Raw genomic sequence first — 23510 nt, forward strand, 5'->3', positions numbered from 1 at the left:
TCTGCTTTGCATGCAGAAGGTCCCAGTTGCAGTCCCTGGCATACCAAAGGATCAGGCAGGAGGCAATGTGAAAAACTTGTATTCTGACCCTGGAAAACAGCTGCCAGCATTGAAAGACCAATGGTCTGAATCACTAGGAAGCAGCTTCATGTGTTCGTGTTCCAGTAGACTAGAAAAAAGGCCCCCTGTGACATCTTACATGGGAATGCAGGATCCGATTACTTGGCTTCGGTTATTAGCAATGCTGGTTGACACTGGAATAGCTGGAGCAACATTAGTGTCACCTCGTCTTTCACTGCATCGCCTGCTGTTTGTTCGGAATTGAATGAGATAATACTAGTTTTTCACATTTTTTGAACCAAAAAGATCAGTTTCTCACCCAGCACGGTTCTTCGTAACAACAGTCCCTTTCGTTTGACACCTTCTTATATTTGGTCGGAAAGATGTCATTTTCTTTTTGCGAGCAACTCCGGTCTGCCCTGGATGTGAGCCGCCATGAGCAAATGGACACCACCTCGTTCATCATCTCATTTCATGCAAAAGGCAAGGCACCGAGGCCAAGCATCCTAGAACGAGCATCCAGAAGTTTACTATCTCTAAAGTCAGAGGTTTCCTTTAGTCTCTAGGGCTGATGGACTGATCCTCTACAACAGGGGTAGTCAACCTGTGGTCCTCCAGATGTCCATGGACTACAATTCCCTTGAGCCCCTGCCAGCATTCGCTGGCAGGGGCTCAGGGGAATTGTAGTCCATGGGCATCTGGAGGACCACAGGTTGACTACCCCTGCTCTACAACTCTGTCTAATCCCCCTTCAAAGCCTATGCTAAAGGAGGCATCAAAGACATCATTTCAGTTGGTGGCACAAAGGCTTCCCTTCTCCTTTTAGCATTTAGGAGGCTTAGTAATTGCCAGGATCAATGGTCTCAGGAGACACTTGGACTAGCAAATTTAGCAAATGCCTTCATGTCCAGAATCCACTTTGACATTATTGGTAACATGGAGGTTCATTGATGAGAGGCTGTGGAAGAAGAAGATAGGGGGTATACTATCCTGCATCTATATTTCCCATGAAAGCTGTGGGATTCTTGACATAGGAACCCTGTCTCCAATAGAGCTTCTTCTCCTGCAGATGTAGCTCCTTAAATCAGCAAACGAGCAAGTGGCTAAGAAACACCAGAGAAGACTCCATGCCTCTCTTCTGTCTCTTCAACCTCTACTCTCCTCCAGGCCCATGTAGTTGCTCGGGAGCAAGAGAAGACCTTAGTGACCTTGTGCCATATACAAATATTCCCAGTATGTCCTGGTGCATCCCGAACACCCTTGCTCTACTCAGGAGCAAGCAGCCTTAATCAAGGGGAGCCATTATTTTTCAGAAGAACAAACAGGGATCAATATGGAGACTGTGTTCTTTGCAGGGGGAAATTTATGATCACTCAATTGGATTAATGCTGGCCAGCAAAGAAATACAGTAATGCACAGCAGTCTCGTGGACTCGAATCAATCTTGACGTTTTATGAGCCCTCTGAACCCCAACTTTGATTTCCCACACCCACCCAGCTGCTGAAAGGAAAATTGATATTTGATATCAAATGTCAAAGGAGGCATTTATTGCAGGGGGGCCTGGATCCAAGGGGGGGCATGGGAGGGTTGAGGCAAGGCAGCCCTCCTGATTGCTCCCTCGGGATGGCCGCTTTCCTTATCACTGAAGTTTTATGACATAATTGCTGGCAGCATTTCCTAGCATGCTCTTGTCTGGCCATTAGATAAGGCAGGTGAGAGTGTCTGGGGGGACAGCTGAAAACCCTGGCAGAGGGCTCGTTGCTGCCGATTTGAGGGAGAGGCAGAGGATCGCAAATGAAAAGCATTCTGTCAACAAAGGAAGCAACGTGCACATCTAAAATACTGGTTATCAGGGATAGCAATGCAAGAAAGATGAACCAGATCTTTCTGTGGGTAATCCCACCTTTCTTGTCAGCAAGGTGGAGAAGAAAAAGTCCTGTGTCCCTTCTCCCTCTCAGAGTATCATTCTCTCTCTCTGTGTGTAGTTGTGGGTGGGTGTATGAGGGAGAGAGAGATGAAATGACAACCAGTTAATTCTGTGAGCTCCACACAGACCATCATTTTACCACACACTCTCTGCTATGCACTTGGCAGGTGAGGGAAAAACAAAACCACCTTGAGGAGCCAGGGTGGTGTAGTGGTTAAAAACGTTTGGTGAGCTGGGTTTGTTTCCCTGCTCCGCCACATGCAGTCAGCTGCGTCACCTTGGGCTCATTACAGACCTAATGGAGCTGGTCAAACAGAGCAATCCTGTCAGAAGCTCTCTCAGACTTACCTACCTCACAGGGTGCCTGTGGGGAAAGGATGGGCAGGCCACTGTAAGCCACTTTGAGACTCCTTCGGGCAGTGAAAAGCAGAGTATAAAACCCAACCCTTCTTCTTCTTCTTCTTCTTCTTGATAGGCTTATTCAGATAACAGAGCTCACCCAAGGAAAGTTTGGTAGCCTGATATTGGAGCCTGGCCTTCTGTGCCATCACAGGCACATGAAGCAGCACATGATTCACAAGAATGAAAAGGCACAGTACTAATACGCAGGGTTGCCACAAACAGTGTATTAGTATTCCATCTCTTCAGATCATTGTTTGAATTCTGTGCAGAGGATGTGGGGGGGCAGGTGGGTTGCTAGATCCAGATTAGGGAACTCCTGGAGATTAAGAGATGAAGACCAAGGTGGACAGGGACCTTTGTGGAGTACAATGCGATAGAGTCCACCCTTCGAAGCATCTGTTTTCTCAAGGGGGAACTGATCTCTGTAGTCTGGAGAGGAGTTGTAATCCCAGGGGATCCTGAGGTCACACTTGGCAGCTGGCATCCCTACCAACACATTTGCCATGATCCATCAATAGCACAGTCTCAGCCTTGCTACCTGACTGGCATCCTGAAGAGGCAGAGTCCCATGGAGTCACAACAGGCTCATGGCAGCCCCGTGAAGTTCTAGGAGATGAGCAGAGTCTTGCTTGGTGCCACAGTTACTCAGATATATCCCTCCTTCCTCTATCAGAAATTTCCCCACCATGGCTCTGCCTGGATTAGGGATGAGCTTAAATGGATGAAGCCAAAGGCAAGAAAGTGATCTCTGGCTGCTTCTGAGTAGCATCTCTGGAGTCCCAGTTGGTGGCAGACACAGCTGCCTTTTTCTTCCAGAACCTCAGAAGGGGGAAACGATATGCTTCCCTTATTAAAAATATCAGACTCCGCATTTTCTATGTATACATCTCAGGAAGCGAGCAAAGAATTGATCAGAGCAATCAAAACAAAGAGGAAAATAATAAGAGAACAGCAGATTAAACCCTATTAAAATCACAGCAGGTAAAAACTTTTAAAAAGTGTTCCGGCATCTGCACAGACTCCCTGTTGCCATGTCTGCAGACGTGGATCTACACTGTATTACCAGAACAAAGATGCACTAGAGGTCTGGTTAGTTGTTGACCTCAAGGAAGGTCAGCAAAACACACTGGAATTTACTATTAAGTAAGAACTGAATCTTAGTCCTGTAAGGGGGAGACATCCATATGCCCATTTCTGGCAATCTTTGCTCAACTGCAAATGGCTTGCTAAAATATCAACTACGTGCAATGTTTGAGGAAACAAGGTGACTAAGATGAACCTTCCCATCCAGAGGCAGTAAACTTGTGAATGCCAGTTCTGTCCTGTTCGCTGACTTCCCAGGACAACTGGTTAGCCATGGTGTGAAGCAAGATGCTGAACTAGATAGATCAGCCTTTCTCAACTTTTTTACTGTTAAGAACCCCCTGAAACATCCTTCAGGCTTCAAGAAGCACCAGAAGTGGCGTGATCGTGCAGAATATGCTTGGGAAGCAGAGCTGTGTTCACACCCAACCAGGGCCCCTCTCCTTCTCACCCCCTACAGGTCCCTCATTGGCCATTTTGTGAGTGGGGGGGCGGGTTGACATGACCGTATATGGTCATCGCCTGATAAATGTTTAACAAACTTTATATATATATATATATATATATATATATATATATATATATATATATATATATATATATATATATATATATATATATATATATATATATATATATATATATATATATATATATATATATATATATATATATATATATATATATATATATATATATATATATATATATATATATATATATATATATATATATATATATATATATATATATATATATATATATATATATATATATATATATATATATATATATATATATATATATATATATATATATATATATATATATATATATATATAAATTAATTATGTCCCTACGATTCAGCAACCACTTCCAGGGTGGTCAAGAAACCCTAGGGCTTCATGAAAGCCTGAGCTAGACCAATTGTCTGAACCAGCAGTACATCTCTTAGGTTCCAAAATGGGTAGAAAGATGACTTCAGTAGCCACACTGGTAGAATCATCCAACCCTTTAAATCCAAAATTTACTCTCAGGAGCACAGCTCAGTGCACGTATCTCCCCTCCACTTTGCCTCCTCCACAAAGCAATGAAGAAGCTTTAGGTTGATAGAAAGTACCTGGCTTCAGGTATTTTAGGAAACTGCATGGCTCTCTGGGAATTTGAACCTACCTCTCCCAGGTCCTAATCCAGTGCTTAAACTCCCATACCAAACTGGTTTATCAGGTAAGAAGAGGGTCTGACAGAAAATGTTCCTTATTGGGACCAGTACTTGCTTGTGACTGGATCAAAAAACATCAAAATGCTGCAGGCCTTGGCATAAGACGTTTCCTACCATCATCCAAAAATATTCTAATAGAGCAGACACAGAGGGAGGCCACATTTTAAGCAACATGAGGGGAATGGTAGAATGCGAGAAGCACAAGACCATTTTCCATCCACAAGGGGAGTTTGGAAGCCTCTTGACCTGTCAGGTCCTCACAGGATGGTTTCACTTGAAGTAGATGGCTAAGGGAGCAAATAATCCCCCTCCTGCTCAGACATCAGCTATGGTTCATTGGTGCCTGAAATATCTCTGGAGTTACCTCTGTGTTGTCCAACAGCAATGAAATCCACACAGGGATTATCATGCATGATAATCTGTTGATTTAGATCCACAGTTGGATTGTTGCTCATGTGTTATTTTGTGACTGTGTTATATGTTCAGACTGTTCCATGTATTACCCCTGCAATGTTGTATATGACCCATATGGGAGGAAAGTATAGAAATCTAATAATTAATTTAAATAAATAAAATTGTAGATGTGCATATTTCATGGTGGGCATATGCAATGCACCCGAGACAGGAAATTATAGCCAATGGAGCAGGAATATGTGCAATTGCCATATGAGAGTCAATCTGCACACCATTTTGATGCCTTTTTTTTTGTGTGGCACAGAAAGGATTTCACATGCATGCTCAAATGGTCATGTCATCTCAAGGCAGAAACGAAAATGTTTTGGAAGCACATTTGGGGTCAGAGACCTCGTAAAGCTTGTTAGATTTCATCTGATCTCGCTGGCTATTGTGCTCTTCTTTTTTCTACATCCTTTTAAATGGATCATTTCTTAAATAAAATGAGGAGTAAACAACACTAAATTATTCCAGTGCTTTCCCACCCAGTGAGATTGCCTTTCGCTTCACCTGGGGTGAAGAGGAGTAAGGCTAATCAGGGGAATTTGGGGAGGGGGTAAAGATGAAGCAATGCACTCACCTTGCCTTTCCCCTAAGTATGCACATTTCCATTCCCTTTTCTCTCCCTTTATGCCCAACTCTCACCACACACATAAATAAATAAACATCATAAAATTTTAAAAAGTAAACCTATTCTTTGGTTAATGCAAAGGCTTTGTGATCGACTACTCTGATTTAATGGCCATATAGCCATTCAGTTGTTAACAAATCAATATTTCCCTAAGAAACAGTATGGACTTGCCATAAATATTCCCATAGTTATAGGACACTCAGCCACATAATTCATGTGCTGGAGCAGCTGTAATGAGTTACATGATGGCTGAGTCAAAGGGAATATTTATTAAAGGATAATGCAAGTTGGATGAACAGGGAGGAAAAACCGAGCCCACAAGCCTGTTCATAATTCTTTTCTTTCTCAGCAGGGTTGGCTTGCAAATGGACATGCTTATTGTTAAGAGCTTAAGTACAAAGCAACTGGGCAATGCACCGAATTTATTTGGGTTTGCAATATATAACCTAACGTATACAAATGTCCCATGAGACAGATGCCCACATGGCCTGCTGGGCAGAAGCATGGAACCAAAGGGCAGCAGTGAAGCTTTGCGTTCAGGGAGGCGGGAGGTGGGCTTCCCACAAGCAGTGGCAAAAGGTGGGCCCCGTGACTCAGACAGGCTTTTGCTCAAGAGTGCAGCCTCTCCATTGTGGCCAAGGTCCTGTCACCATACAGCAGGCTTTCTCAATTAGGGTCTCATGAAGCTTTGGGGTTTCTTGATGGCCCTGGAACAGTTTCCTGAATGAGAAGGAGTTAGTTAATTTTAATATATATATTTTAAAATTTGTTAAACATTTATTGGGCGATATGACCATATATGGTGCTGTCAACCTGTTTTCCCCTCCCAAAATGGCCAATGATGATCTTTGCACCGGCATTATTAACCCAGCTGTGTGCTGGTTTCCATAGGCAAGAGGAATAGGCCACCATGTTCTTTGGCAGTTGATCATCAGCGGATGATGCTCCGGTTGGAAACTGATCCACTTTGTGTAGGGAGAGTCATTAGCCGCTCCATGGCAACATCAGGGTAGGCCTGTTCCTCCCATGATGGGAGATGAGCAAAGGGCAGAGGAAAGCAGCGAACATCTCTGCCATTATGAGCAAATTCTCTCCCACATGTAATTATTTCCAAACACTCTACTTATAAGCCATCAAATGGCCTCTGTAGGCAGAGGGAAGGGAGTAATCAGGGAATCACTCACGGTTTAAAGTGCCCTCAGGAAACATTTGTGTCAGGTTAGATTGAGAGGTGGTGCTATATGGGGGGAGGGGGGAGGGAGCAAGTGAGTGAGAGAGTGGGGAGCAGGGGGAAAGAGAGAAGGAGAGAGGGAGAGAGGGAGAGGCTGCCATGCAGAACAGGAGCAGATCGAAAAAATAGCCCCCCCGAGGGACTAAAATGGCCTATCAATCACTCTAGAAAGCAATGCAGCTCCTGACAGAAGCCTGTGTGTGTGTGTGGGGGGGGGGGGACAGCAGGGTGTATGTGGGTGCTGCAGCAGCTCATGGAAAGGGGTATCCTTGAACACAAAGCAGCCTTACAAAAATTGTACCAGTGATTTAGCAAGGGCAGTGTTGTACCTTTTGACTGGCACCAGCTCCCCAAGATCTCAAGGGGAGTCTTTCATAGCATTGGTTCCCTGATCTAATTTAAGCACTAGAGAGATGCAGGTTTGAACTTGGGACCTTCTCCAGGCAAAGATGCTCTAACTCTGAGCCAGGGCCCCTTCCTAACTCCTCCTTGTTACATGTGCTTTTGATATCCAGAATCAGCCAACAGTAAAGATAGGATGAAGGTTCAGCATCATCCAAATGTGAGCGTGCTGGTGCATGATGTCAAAGAGTCAGGGGACTCTATGGAGGTAGTAACCATCCTGCTATCTGTTCGTCTTGCACCCTAAGCTTAACTGAGCTAGTTTTAGTGCTGGGGAGACTCCCAGGCTTATTATGCAAAGGGATTTCAAAATCCACACAGAAGTCTAACACTCACTGGAACAGCTCAGGTCTTGATGGCTGCCATGTCAATGATGAAACTGTGTCAAATCATCTCGGGTTTCAAGGCATTTAGTGGTTTTGATCTGATTCTGTGCAGGGCCATTCAGTCCCAGAGATATGGGAGCTTTAGTGGGCTTAGTGGGTATGGATGTGATCAGTGCCTGGGTGCGAGACCTGCATAGAGCACAGAGTTGGACTTGACCACTTCTCAAGGGATCTTCCGACTCTACGACCCAGTCTGTGAGTGGAGGAGGTCAATATAATGTCATTGTTAGTAATCATTACCTGAAGAGTAACAGAGGCTTAGAGGGGCTAGTTAAGATAGAAGCCACTGGGGAACATGGGCCATGAATAGGTTCCTGATGGCCTGGCCATGGGAGGTAGGGTTGAGAACTTGGCAGTCAGTTTGGAAGCTCAAAAATCTCTACCTCTATGAACACCAAGCCAGGGAGTTATTGTGGAAATGCTATGTGCAGAAATGCTAATTAGGGAACATGGGCTAAATATTTTGCTTAGAAAAACACCTATGGTTTTTCTCTTTTCTGCTGAGATGCTTTCCCTTCACCATAGGTGGATTGACCATTGAGGCCACTGGGAAAATCCCCGGGGGTGGGGGAATGGCCCTCCCACTGGAGTTATCCAAACCCCAGGGTGGCCCTGCTTGAGATGGGCAGGAGCTACTGATACTGCAAGTGGGCATCCCCTGCCCTGGTGGGCTCCCACTTAGAACTTAAAGCAGAAATGGGCAGAACTGGCCTAGTCCATTCGGGTTCATAAATTGTACTTCTTCAGATTACATTAATTCAGATGGGAGAACCTCTCTTGACATGATCCCATGCGCCACATTAGGTGAAAGTTTGGCAGAAGTAAATGTAGAAATCAGCTGGGAGTGCATAAGCTTCTTTTTTAAATGGCTTTCTTTCTCCTCTTCCTCCTCCTCCTCCTCCTCCTCCTCCATAGTCTTTTCTGCTGGAGGAGGAGGAGGTGGAAGTGGAAAGTTCTTCTTCTTTGGCTACTTTCCAAAGACTTTCTAGGATAATTTTGTTTTTCAAGTTGAGATCTCTTTCTTTGGCTATTTTTCAAAAGCTGTGCATTTTTTTTTCTGAGGCTGACTCCTATGTTTTATTGGCTTTGTCTGCTGGGCTTTTGTTATGTAGGATGGCTGTTTGATTGTTTGATGTTGTTGTTGGTTATTGATCGTGTATTTCGTGTGCAAGCGGCCCAGAGCTTATGGAAGATGCAGGGTGTACATTTTAAAAATAAATACATAAATAAAGAGTAACCCTTAAGGAACGGGGTGTGCCGGCTCCGTTAGTTCAGCACACACATGCCTAATTCGAACCAGATTTGTGGGTTTCATTTATTTAGCAATTTTTCTTACATTTCAATCACAGGGGCTGTTCTCCATTAAATGTACTACTTAGCTCTAGAGTTAGCCCCAAATTTCATGTGCCAGGTAGGACTGCCAGTTCTGGGTTGGGAAATGCCTGGCAAATTGGGGGGGGGGGATGGAAACTTAGGAGGGCAGGATCAGTAAAGTTTAGAGCCATAGAGCCCATCTTCCAAAGTGGCCCATTTTCTCCAGGGGAACTGAGATCAGTTGCAACCTGGAGTTCAGTTGCAATCCTCAGCCAGCACCTGGAGGTTGGCAACCCTAATACCAGATGAAGTTTCTTTCAATGTTTTTCTGCCCTATTCATGCACAGTGCAGTTGTCAGAGTCTCAGATGTGGATCTGGGAGTCCTGAATTTGAATCTCACCCTGCCCAGCCATAGGGTGGCTTAAAGGGCCATGGTCCTGGTTGAGGCCAGGAGAACTTCTTTGGAATATGAGTACAGCCTCAGTTTTCACATACCAGAATTCTGTAAAAACCAGTGGTCAGCTGGCATATACCAACGTTGTATGCCCATGGAAAAGGATATACTGTGCCTGTTCAGACCACATGGTGGTCACACATATCAGCAAGATGTGTGTGCAGCCGGGAGGTCCTTAATATGTGTGCATATAACATCTCAAAATATATTTTGCCTCTTAAAACATATTTGGGTCAGGGGAAATCTGCATGTAAATATCCTTCACACGTAGTTTGGCTGTATGCTAGAGTGGAATCCAAACCCTGAGTCACTGTGACATAAAATCACTTCTTGTTGAATTTTTTTCGGGGGGTCTTAATGTTTCATTTCCCTCTGAGGACAAGCACCTTCTTTCCCATACCAGAGACATTGAGGGGAAACCCAACAATCAATCCACTCAGGTGCACCCAGAGGTGCCAAGCATGTCAGATCCAGGAGGATCTCTCTCTCTCTCTCTCCCTCAAGAAGCTGTGCGCTGTGAGCAACGTTGAGACAAGATGATTTAAGACGTACGCTTTCATTCTACACAATATTACATCTGCTTTATCTTCCTTCAGCCCAGGTGAATAATAAGGAGGAGAGTTTGCTTGGGCAATGAAGAATGAAACGGTGGAGGGCTTTGCTAACATCCACTTCCTTGGAGTGAGATATAGTTAGGCTGCCATGGAAAGAGAATTGCTCCAGAGGGGAACCACTTTTGAGTGCTATGACAGGGGCATGGGGAGCAAAGGCTGGGTTGTAATAGGGGGCAGTGGGCACATGAAGGCTGCCCTAGGGAATGGGGTGCCTGGCCTTCTGGTTCAGGACCATTTCCCTCATTCCTTGCTTTGCTAGCTTCAGTCATCTGGCTCCTCTTGGCCTGCTTATCTCATTTTCGGCTAAATCCTCACAACCATATTGTAAGGTGGGTCAAAAGGAGAGAGAGTTCCAGTGTTACTCATTGAGCATCCTGCCTTTCTTCACATCAACACATGAGTGCTTTATGGATGCTTTAGGCTAATTGTGTATTGAGCAGGGGGTTGGACTAGATGACCGGTGAGGCTCCTTCCAGCTCTGTGATCCCATGAACCTGCATCATACTGAACCAGGCAACAGGTCTACCAGGGCCAGTCTAGTCTGCCTTGTAGCAGCTCCCCAGGGTCTTAGGTACAGCTCTTTCACAACCCACTTATGGGAAGGGGCAGTATAAAAATCTAATAAATTAATTAAAAGCTGATGATTGCCACTGAGCCACACCCACTCCCCTCCCTGTATTTTATTTTGAGTTCACAGAGTTTTACAGTCTCACAGGGATGGCCCAGTTCCTTGTGAAGGATCACCTTCCCCCAATCCCATGTATAGCTGCTGCTCTGGTAGCCAACGGGAGAGAGAGAAAAACATTCAAGAGGTTTAGTAACAGCATTCCATCACTATCAGGGGAATCGTCTGCTCTAGGAGTTGCTGCAGTTCCACCAGAAGAAATGTGATGCCTCAGCACACATGGGGCCGCCACCCCCATTTCCCCACCGTGCCCATTGATAGTGGAAAGTGCTGCCAAGTTACTGACTTGTGGCTACCCCATAGAGTTTTCCAGGCAAGAGATGTTCAGATGTGGCTGCCATTGCCTGCCTCCATGGCATGACCCTGGCATTCCTTAGAGGTCTCCCATCCAAATACTAGTCAGGACTGACCCGGCTTAGTTTATGATGAGATTGGGCTAGCCTGGATTATCCAGGTCACCATTCTTTGCAAACATATTTTTCATCTCTGGTCTTCTCAATAAATAATAATGAAAAAAAGCATTATTTCATGGTGCTCACCTGGTGATTTTAGAACGTGGGTAGGGCAAGGTGAGGCTTCTGATTGGTCACTGGAGATCTGAGAGGCTGTGCAGATTTTTTAAATTTGGCAGCTGCTGTCACCACAGCATATCTTTACTGTGTGATCAAAGTTAAGCTGAGACAACCATTTTGTGGCTCTGCCCACTACAATCCCACAGGTGCCTGCAGGCTCAAAAAGTCTGGGGACTCCCATCCCATTTAAAGGGCAGCCTTGATTGTCAAGTGAATTCTTTTACAGCACTGGAAACCTTTTCGTCCTCTCTTTGTGGATGATTGGGTGAATGACATGCCAGATCTCTCTATAAGGGAGAAAATCACATGCAACGGTTGAGAAGTTCCAGAGACCTTCACTTCCATCAGGCCACATTTCTGGCATCACATTCAGTGGTGATGCCTCATCTTCTCCATTCTTTGTTCAGCTGGATCCATATATTGCCCTCCATTGCCCTCACTTCCCTCCATTTTTGCTGTCTTAAATAAAAACAAACAAACCTCTCTGTGCTTAGCTGCCCGTGTGCACGAGTCTCTTAATCTCTTCTCCTGTTACATGGAATTTGCTGTTACATTTACTATCTCAAGTGGAAAACAGTTGTAAAATCTTAATAAAAATTAGAATGGACTGTGCCACTTCAATCTGCAGGAAAGGGGGGGGGAGAGAGTTAAGTTGGCCAGATTTTCTCTGCATTAATAATTTCCTAACACAGTATGCAAAGGCTAGAATCTTCTACCTGTTGTGCTCATTATTTACTTGTTGAGAGTCTTTATATGAGAAACATTAAAGATCTGACTCTATCCCCCTACAGGGTGAAGTGGTTCATTCCATTCTACCGCTTCAGGGCTCTATCCTTCATCCCTCTATCACCATTTTACACACTTCCATCACAACTTCTCTAATATGCAAAACCATTTTCTTAATATATATATAGGATTCGTTGTCTTTTAATGGGGAAGCGTAAAAATATGTCAAAAAGATAAATAAACTGGTGATGTGATAATTTGCAGTCAGACACCGAGAACTTTCTTTTCCCACATTGTTCTTGTGCACAATAGCCTTCAAATCTCAGGAGACTTGCCCCCTCGGTCCATTTCCCCCGCTTTTGGGGAATGCTATAGGATTATCAACTTAGCATTCCCTCCACCAAGTCTGTTTCATCTAATGAATCAAATCACTTGAGCCAGTTGTCACCTAGATGGAACGGGTCTTTTTGTGCTCTTTGAAAAGAACATGCTTCTTAACAAAAGGATCATATTGCAGCATGATGAGCTTTTCTTCAACCCATTTTCTTCTTATGTTGAAAGCATAATTCGTTCCTGCTTCACTCAACATCCTCACAAGAATAAGCTCGGATTTGGCCTTGGCCAGAGCCAGTCCAGTCAGGAACACGGCGACACCCACGACGATGCCAAGGCGCAAAACAATTCTTCTGACACTCTAAACATGCAACTATTTTGCTTCTTGCCAGTTTGCTTTAACTTCACTTCAAATATTTGGGGCCTTTTCGCACAGGGATCTTTGTTGCAAATTGTTTGCGGAATGAAAAATCGCCATTTAAAATAGTGGAATTCGTCGTTTTGCACACCTGGCTTTGTAGTGGAATCAGTTGCGTTTTTTAGCGTTTCCCACAGGCTTCCGGTCTCGGCAGAAATCGCTAGAAAGGAAGCGCTATTGCCAAGCTCGTCCCGCCCCTGGCCGTCAAGCAGCCAATGGGCAGCCGTTAGCATGCTCCCAAACAGCCCCTTTCCCTTTAAGAAAGGTTTAAAAAAAAAAAAAACAGACCCATAGCAACGAATCTACATAGATTTCTTGCACTGGAGAGACCCATCCAGCTGCCTAATGTGAGCTGTCGTTTGATTGTATGATCGTTGGCACGCTGGCTCGAGTGATAAAAAAAAAATCCCCCCCCCCCTCTCACGGCCCCGATTTTGGGCTGAATTAATGTGTAAAAAATAAAGGGACTTTATTTCAGCAAAAGAGCCTCTTGTGGCGCAGAGTGGTAAGGCAGCTGTCTGAAAGCTTTGCCCATAAGGCTGGGAGTTCAATCCCAGCAGCCGGCTCAAGGTTGACTCAGCCTTCCATCCTTCCGAGGTCGGTAAAATGAGTACCCAGCTTGCTGGGGGGTAAACGGTAATGACTGGGGAAGGCACTGGCAAACCACCCCGTATTGAGTCTGCCATGAAAACGCTAGAGGGCGTCACCCCAAGGGTCAGACATGACTCAGTGCTTGCACAGGGGATACCTTTACCTTTACCTTTATTTCAGCAAACGGGCTTTTATGTGGTTTGTGCTTAGTGACTAAAGGTGAAGGAATGAAGCCAGGGAAGCCTCTAAACAGAAAGAGGCTCGCCGGTGCGTTTATCCCCGCTCGCTCCGAGAAAAAAAAATGGCGATCGCTTCGCCGGAAGTTTGGAGGACAGGCTCAGGAGGAGGGACTTTGAAGAACCCGCAACAATGGTAATGCACAGGTCTTTAGCGCTAGTGTTGCAGATTGGTTGCAGGAGTGTATCGCTATCCGGAGGGTGAATCCACTTTTCTGGATTCCCCTGAAAGCGCTAAAACGAAGCGCTTATTGCTGATCGGTTTCAGGAGTGTTGCAGATTGTCTACGACGTCGTGGGTAATGCCAAATTAGTAGCGTTTTCAATTAGCAACCATTGTGCTATTTTTAAGCCGTGGGAAATGGCCCTTGGTTTGGATCCAGTAATGCACAAGTGGAAACACACAGGCCCTTTCTATACTCACAGCTTACTTTTGATTATCAGCTAAATCAAATCAGTATTCTTTTAATTCAAATCCTGGGCCTGCACTCTGCACCTTTTAAAATATCCAATTTTCTCTTAGGACTCACAAAGTATGCGTTCTGCATCCCAAAGAGAAAAAACGGATGCTATCGCAGCACCATTTTTTCTTTTCTTTTTGTGCCACAGGGTTGGTCTCTTCCTGCCAATGGCTTCTCCCTTAGAGATACAAGTTTAGTGTTCCACATGCCTTTTCACTAGACCTACTAATCCAATGTAAAAAAAAAACATTTTAAAGATGGAAAAGTGGAACATTGGTGGAGATGGTATAGTGATGAGGGGAGGATGAAGATGGAAGAGAATGAGTGAGGAGACCATTCTTAATGTGGAAGAGGAGAGGACTCAGATGGAACCTTTATGCTTTTGAAACAACTTCAGCTTGGGGGTGAAGAAAGGGGAAAAATTGCCACAAAAGCACTCTTAAAAATACCCCCAAAACCAGCAAACAGAATGCAAACTGGATGCTGAAGGGTGGAAAATCATTGCAGAAGGAAACCTGATGTATGTTGTCTTGGAAGGGGGAGTGAAATTCAGAAGGACCCCCCTCCTGATGGGTATGCTCTGTGAAAGTGAAGGCAAACACCGCTGTAGAAAAAGTGACACATTGATTTAACACGGTTCCATTTTGTGAAAAATGTTGTAAAACACCTAGTGCTTTCCTCCTGGTATGTTACAGTTCCCAGAAATAGGTTGCACAAGCTCTTGTGTAAGTACAAACACAAGTGGGGAATACAGTAAGTTTTACCTCACATAAGTGAATACTTAGTCTTTTTCCTTGTGTTTTTCCTTGCACAAGAGCTCTAGCACAAGTTGAAATTTTACACTGGATCCAGCTCTCTGTCTCTTTGGGTAAAAGTCATGTACATTGCTCTTGGATTCTCAGCTGGAGGAGTAGAACTGACACACCAATTGGGTATTTGTGTCCTGAATTACCTGTAAGGGTTCTGAGAAGACAAGAACTAGCAACATGTGTGTATTATCAACCCTTGACTGCTTGTGCAATATGCCTTTTCTGCAAGGTTCAGTCCCCAACTTTGTGCTCTGCCCTTTGACTTAGTCCGAGCTCTAGTCCCAACCATACCCAAACTCAGGCTAAGGAATCTTACACTGATCCCAGCAAGGGCTTTCAAGGCAAGTAAACAGCAGAGATGGTTTTCCATTGCCTTCCTCTGCAGAGTTTTCCTAGGTGATCTCCCATCTAAGTATCAACCATGCTTATTTTCCAAGGTCTGGCAATTCCTGATTATTCTGGCAAAGCTATTAGGACTAATAATTGTGACATAATTAAGGGCCTTAACAAGTCCTAATCCATCCCTGTACCCAAGTACCAGCACATTTGAATTCTGGAGTGGCACCTACCCTTTTGTAGTGACCATTCGGCATTTCTGCTGCCTGTATCCAGTTTCACAGCATGTTTATTAATGATCTTTCCGATAGTAATTTATTGTGCAGATTTATTGGCACATTAATAAACTCATTTAATTTAATTAGCCATTAATTTCTCCAGTGTACATTATTAACAGTTTTTCAGACCTGTCCTTTGGCTAGGAATTCTGCTCATTAAGAGATATTAAAATATTGATCCAGCTGCTTGTAATTAACTGCACCCATGAATTATTACTCACATGCACAGAAAGAAAGAAGCTGATATTCAAAATTAGATTAAACCTGAAATAAGTTATGCATATAATTATCAACTCCATTATGAAATTTAGCAAATGTCATTGGATCAAGAATTAGCTCCCATATATGATACATGTTCACTTTGCTGAGCAGCAGTACATTAATCAATTCGTTTGAGCTCTGGTTTTGTCAGGCCCGTGTTTATGTGTTGGGATGAAGAATGTTATTCCTTTGCACCGTCAGATCCCCAAAGGGCACGACTGCATACCCAATTAGTGTCATATGAATAGTCAATATCCTTATGCTTGAGCCACAGGATGCTTGTGAAGTGGCGTTGCCAATCTCCAAGTGGGGACTGGAGAACTCTCATCCTTATAACTAATCTCCAAATTACAGAGATCAGCTCCCTTGGGGAACATGTCTACTGTGGACGGTGTACTCTAGGCTTCCAACTGCATGTTTGCAAGCAGGAGGCGGTGTGAGTTTTACACCTCCGTGCGGAATTGGTCTGTATTAACCAACCACAGTAGATCTATGGACTGCATGGGAATCTAGATACAACAACCAGAGTGACTGCTTGGAGGGAAAAATAGAATATTCAGGTCAAGAGATGCTTAGAAATGCTGTTTCCCCCCCCCCCCTTTTAGGACAAACTTAGGATAAAGTGACCACTGTAAGACTAATAGGGCTGTGTAATTAGTGAAAAAAAGAGAGGGAAAGTAAAATTTGTTGTTAGCATTCATATAATGAAACATATTAAAAAGAAAGATATTTGTTATTCTCATGCCTGATTGTCTGGTTTAAAGACTTCAAGCAGAATTAATACAGGGGGAGGGAGCAAGAGTCAGGAACTAAGGAAACTGATAAAGTAAGTTTTCAATCAGCAGAGTGAAGTATGTCTTACCACAGATTTTGTTTTTCTGAAAGGGTTTCCTTTCCACAGCGTTTCTATCAATCATTGTGCAGGATAAGGGGTGGGCCTCCTTGATTATACATAAGCCACACCCAGGATCTCCATACATAACTCTCTCTGGATCTGAGTTATGGCGCCAAATGCTTCCCTGTGCCTCCTCTGGAATGCAATTGGCATCAGGGAGGTGCCAGACATCTGCTTATGCCCACCTGGTATGCTATAAAACTGGGTCCCTTTCTCCTTTCTTCCTGACAGGATAATCACGATGAAGGATAACGGTCCTTATAAATTTCATTCAAATTAGACAGAAAACTAAAAAAGAAAGTTACAGCTGGAACCGTTTTCCACATTGAAACCAAGGGGGGGGGGCATATAACTGAATGACAGCAACTGCGTTGGCAGGAACCTACCAGTGCAGAGAACAGCACAGCTTTATACAGTACTGTGGGCATTTCCGCACATTGGTAAAGATAGCGTTACACCAGCCGAATGGAAAAGCGCTAAATTTTATCACGCTTCCCAGCTCCTCCTTATCTTTTCTGCTGTCTCGCCTTTGTCTGCCGCTTTTTCACGCATCTCACCCTCCACATCTGCTGCTAGAAATGGCAGAAGAAAGCAATGTGCTTTATATACAACTCTCTTCCGCCTGTCTATCAATCCAGGCAACCAGTCCCCTTTCTCCATATTTTAAAGGTCCCACAATGCCTGCTAATTTTTAAAAAATTCATACTTCTCCATTGCAGTGCCTATGCATAGAATAATAGATGTATAGTGCTTACTGAACGCCACTCCTTATGGGATCATGAGTCCTCTGATATATTTACAAATTAATATAATTCCTGATTTTTTTGGGGGGGGGAATTTTGAGAGTCACGCTTTGTGTTACAACTTTGGGAAAAATGTATTTTATTTCTGTCATCACCTGCACATATGTCTGCCTATTCTTTGCTCCAGTAAGTTAGCCATTTTTTAAAATAAATTCCCATACCCAGGAACAAGGGAGAGGGAGGTGCGTGCAAGGGTAAGATGAGGCAGGTGCCTTTAGTGCATTTGAGCTTCTATACTGGTTGCCTGCTGGTTGCTCTCCTTTAGCTCACGCTTTATGTGATTCCTGAACTTGTGCTTTAAAATGGAGAATGTAGCAATCAGCTTGCTGCCCAGATGCTGGATGTGGGCAACGTCATGCGGAGCAGCTGGAATATAACGACTATATTAGGTAAGCATTTCACTATTTAACGGGCGCGGAAAAGCCCAGTTTTCAGACAATTCTCTCTGCTTTCTTGGATGGGAAATATCTTGAAATCACAGTTGATCACCCCTTTTGCAATGCTTTTGCTTGAATCACAGCAATGGGGGAATCTGCATCATTCTTTATGTTCTAATCATTTACATTCTCTTAAAAAAAAAAAGTCTCAGGACACTAAGAGAAGTGCAGTGCAAAATATAATGAACCATTTCTTCAGATGTCTCCTGGCAAGGGAGGCAATAGGGGTGATCAACTGTGATTTGCCAGGATGTAAAATGCTGACCTAACATGTGCAGGCCGTTGCCCATTCTGATCCCATTTAAACAAACTACTGACTACTTTCATGTAGATATTTAATTCTGCCTTGAATCCCTTACTGCGGCACTATGATCATTCCCAAAGTTGGTTTGGTACATACAATCTTTCTGTTTGGCATCAAAGCCAACACAGCAACTTCAATACTTCTGGAAAGTTGATGGAAAAAAAACCTTCATGTGCTTGGGGGCTGGGAAGTGTGCAGTTTTGAAGGTCCCATCCATGTCAGTGCCATTCAGTCCCTGGGGGCTGCTATTCCCCTCCCCCCTTCCATGCCATGGAGGGATCTATCTGGAGGTTGCTGTGGACTATAGCAAGGATAGTGCAGGGAAAACTATCATGGGGCCACCCTGTAATCACTGCAAATGCCTCTACATTAAAGATAACAATGTTTTGAGAATGTTATCTTTCTGATGGAGTATGGGGCTCAGAAATATTGAAATTGCTGTGTTGGCTTTGATGCCAAACATTTTTTTGACAACACAGATCTCATCTACGTTGGCAGAGGCAGTGGAAGGAACTCTGAAAATTGTTGCTATGTGGATAGGATTGTCAGCCTCCAGGTGGGGCCAGAATTACAGCTCATCTTCAGACTACAGAGATCAATTCCCCTGGAGAAAATGGATGTTTGGGGGGAGGGAAGGGGACTGTCCATACACATCCTTGTGCTTCCCAGGCTCCATCCTCAAATCTCCAGGAGTTTCTCAACCTGGGATTGGTAACCCTACCCCATACCGTCTGGAGGGCACCTGGCAACCCTATGTGTGGAGCAGCCATTCCTGAAGCCTTGCATGAAATGTCTTTTGAAGATGGCTTATTAGCCCTGCTGGATTTGTTCCTTTGTTGAATATTTGAATACATAATATGTGCTTTTTGCTGCCTTGTTTTTGTAATGAGCTTGATGCTTTAAACAAACCAAAGTAACAGACGCTTCTTTATGTTTGAGGATAGCATTAATATTAAGACTTTCTTTGCCCACAAGGCTGGCTGTCTTTCAGCTTCTGCCGTGTTTTTTGCACTAGAAGGCATCCAGCTGTTTTTTCCGTTGCCCCCCATCCCTTTCAGCTGTGTTTCAACCACCTCCTCTGCCCGGTTTATATCCTTTACATGCTGTTAACAGTTATAATTTTAAGATTCTTTTTTGCCCAAGCTTCCAAATCTGGCAAATTCCTGGGGATCTTTTATCCTTGCAGTGAAAAGAATAAATCTTGAAAAACGAATCAAATAGAAACCTTCAATTCTATTTAGTTTGTACCTCACCAAAGACCATAAAATCACAGATGAGATCTTATATTGTGTGTTATCGAAGAATGTTTGGCATCAAAGCCAACACAACAATTTCAATATTTCTGAACCCCATACTTCATCAGAAAGATAACAGTCTTAAAACATTGTTATCTTTAATATGGAGCTACTGTGCTAACCCTGCATATGAACCAAGATTAATGATTAATAATATTACTTTACAAGATCAACAACAACAACAAAAATCAGCTGGTGAGTTCTTGGGAACTCTAAGCAGTATTCAGATTGAGCCATTTTGGTGACTGAGGGTAGAGGGAAGCCCCGTTTTTCGATTGTGATCCTTTATATATGCCTTCTTAGGCACAGCTCCTCCCTTGGACATTCTCATGGTAAGGTAGCCAGTCAAGGAGACAGATCCCTGCTCATTCAGGTAGGTCATTGAGGCTTGGTAGAAAATGCTGCTCAGACTGGATTTCTTGATAATTGTTGCATTATCTTCCCTCCTCCTCATACTCTGTCAGTTAATTTCACCATACAGCTCACTTGCTATCTATGCCCAAAACTTGCATGGGCCATTTGGCAAAGCCGTCCCTGGCAGAGTTACTCTGATCTTAGTCCACTTAAATCAATGGGCTTAGAATAGAGTAACTCTTCAGTTACATTTTCTGTTTTTGTGGGGTTTTTTTGGTATGTTTGCATGGTTTCTAGTTCTACAATCCTACTGCTATTGGTGCTTTTTGTCAGTGGTCTTTACTTTTCATATTTTGTAATCTACCTTGAGTCTCAATGACAATGAATTTAATAATTATATATATACTAGGGTTCAAGCCCGTTGCATTCAGGAATACAATGGGTGCTAGATTGGGTGTACGTGGAAGAACTCTACAGACAGCCTCCCCCTCCCCTCAGGACCTGGAACGGCTGCAGGCAGCTGTTAGGGAACTCACTGTCAGGGGCAGCTCTGATGCAGCAGGGATCTGCGGCCTTCAGACCTCAGAGGAAAGTGAAAGGAAGAGGGGGTGGTCAGGGGTGGGGGACGGAAGGCTATTGGCTGGCTGCTGGACAGACAGGCAAGCTGGTTGGAGGAGGAACTCAGGGATGGGCCAGCCACCCTGAGTGGGTGTTCGGTGCTAAGTGGCACTTAAGCCATGTGACACACTCCTCTTCCAAGGCCTTACCAGAAATGTTATGTGGAACAGATATATATGCATTGCTGCTGGTGAGGAAAGAAGGAGGACCCCCTTTTAACCACCCCCCAAAAGCTATGCTGGGACTAATGGGACCTGCATATACAAAAACCATCTGGGAAAGACCATTGTGGGGGGGGGGAAGTGAGCAAGAAGCGGTTGAGACAGCTGGCTGGGTCCAATGCTCTTTGTGTCCCTCTGGATGTCAATATCATTGCCACGCTTACACTTCTGTAACAGGGCTTTTCACAGGCTGAAAAAAAGGACTTCTCGGGTCATCATAGACTTCAGTCCTATTTGAGCAAATGAGGTGAAGAGCAGACAGAAGGCAGCTGATTTGATATCCAACAGAGGCCCAGGAGTATATGTTTAGTAAAGGCTCCTTCTGTGTCAGGTTCACACCTTGGCTAAGTTCCAGAATTAAATTATTGTCTCAGTCTGAGGTTATCACATGGGCTCTTTAATGCCCCTTGGCTTCCAAAGTCATTTTTTTTAATGGTTTCATATCCCCTAAGGACAAAATGTTAACCTCCCACCGTTAATGATGTCTCAATCCAGGGTTTTGGAGATTGTACTTTATCCTAATTGTGTGGGAAAACATTTAAACCCCCCCCCTCCTCTGTTTGCTTCCAGAAGTCAGGGAGGGTTAAAGAGCACCTAGGAAAGACCCCACATCTCAGGACTTCATGCCACCCACCACATATGAGGAGCTTTCTGCTAAGGGGTAGTCAAACTGCGGCCCTCCAGATGTCCATGGACTACAATTCCCAGGAGCCCCTGCCAGCGTTCGCTGGCAGGGGCTCCTGGGAATTGTAGTCCATGGACATCTGGAGGGCCACAGTTTGACTACCCCTGTGCTAAGCAATTCACTCCACAATCCGCGAGTGTTTGCTGGCAGCTTCAGATCAGCCATGTCTAAATGAGTGCCTTGCCTTTCATATGTAAAATCTCCTCTGGATAACAGATCAAATGTCTCCAATAAAACCTCAATTTTTATCCTTCTGTATCTCCTATCATCACTGGAAAATGTTAACGACTTCTCTTGCCACCTTAAAAGCAGTGCTGACTGAACAGTCTCAGATTGCTTTATCTGTTTGACTTCCAGTGTGGTACAAACTCAGCCTTTGGTTCCCACTTTCTTTGTGACATTCATTATCTTGAAACAATACATTTTCCCGGAGACTTTAGCTGCTCTATTGCTTCACCGGTTTACTTTTGTCTTCTGTTCTCCCTAGAGAGGCATGTGTGAGGGAGAGAAGGGTTAAGCCATGTTCCGTCAAATCGATCAATTAAAAACGCCTGAGCACCGCAACAGATTTTAGCAAACTGTCTGAAACTTAAATGTCTTAAATGTTAAATGTTAAAAGGCTATGTCTGGTGGCCCAGAATGTTGCAAACTGGTGCAAACTGGTGTCTGCTTAGACACAATACAACAGGCACTCAATGACAATTTATTTATTTATTTATTTATTTATTTATTTATTTATTTATTTATTTATTTATTTATTTATTTAGATTTTTATACCGCCCATTTCTTTGCAGCTCTGTGCAGTTTACTGCACAGTTTACTGGGTAATTATGTCACTGAGATAGAACCAAGGCAGACAATGATCTAAACATGGAAGGACTTTATTAACACACACACTAATTAGACAAAAGACAACACATGCACACTCTAGCTCTAGAAATGTACCTTCCTAGCCACTAGCACACAAGGACAAGGCTTATAGGGGAGGAACCTATACTAAGGGTTGATTGGAAGTGATATCTACCTGTCTTCTGGGTGGAGCAGAGTTCCGGAGGTCCAGGGAAGCAATTTGGGGCGATGGACGAGGGACCAAGACGAGCGTCGGACAGAGTTTTTGTAGCCTGGAATTTAGAGCAGGAGGCCTCAACCTTTTTGAGCCAGTGGGCCCTTGTGGAATTCTGACAGAGAGTGATAGGCTCACCCACTCTATGGCCACCAAAGGAGATGGGACCAGCCACAAAATGGCTGCCATAGGAGGCAGAGCCGTACACGCAGAAGAAGCCTGAGTGCTGGGGAAAACTGAGGTAATTTTCAAAATACACTGGAAAGGGGTGGGGGTGAGAGAGAATAAAACAAACACCGTGGAGTCAACTGCTGCTGAAACGCTGTTCTTTTAATCTGTATTGTTGATCAAGTTCTTCAGAATCTTTGCTGGGTAAGGGCCTCTTTCTAAAAACACTGGGTGGGTGGCAAGAAAAGTGTCAGCTGGCAGCATGGCGCCCATGAACACTGTGTTGGGGTTTGCCACTTTAGAGGTTAATGAAGATTTGCTCCTGTTGTATTTTGCTGCTGCTTCACCAAACCAAATAGTCCCCAATGAAAGGTGGTAAGAAATCTCTTCACAGGAGTTCACCAGAAAATTGTTCTCATCCTTTAGTTGCTCACTACTAGGAGATCTGGAATTTCTACAGTTAGAATGAAGCGGTATCTTACCCCCTTCTGGCAGAGTCTAGAAGGCGATTTTCCCTTTCTGTGTGGCCATTCCCATCCCTCTTTTCTTTTCCCCATTTTCTTTTGCCTACACAACGGCAGAGTATTACAGTCTGAGCTTTCACTTGCTATTTTGTGCTAAGGCCAAGAGGAAATTGCTGACAATTTGAAGGGAAATGGTCGCAAAATTGCTATGCTTAGGCCCAGTTTTTGTTAGTGGGCACAAAAATTGCAGAGGAAGACGCAGCTCAGGGTAGGAAATGTCTGTTGTTTTCTTCCCTCCCTGCCTATTATGTATTTGTA

General features: G+C 44.0%; 1 pseudogene; it reads right to left on the bottom strand.

Moving 5' to 3' along the window:
- Nucleotides 1-12611: 12611 nt before the first annotated feature.
- Nucleotides 12612-16213, bottom strand: LOC143822023 (large ribosomal subunit protein bL33m pseudogene; annotated as a pseudogene).
- Nucleotides 16214-23510: the final 7297 nt, after the last annotated feature.

The sequence above is a fragment of the Paroedura picta genome, chromosome 12 (assembly GCF_049243985.1).
Source record: "Paroedura picta isolate Pp20150507F chromosome 12, Ppicta_v3.0, whole genome shotgun sequence".
NCBI lineage: Eukaryota > Metazoa > Chordata > Lepidosauria > Squamata > Gekkonidae > Paroedura > Paroedura picta.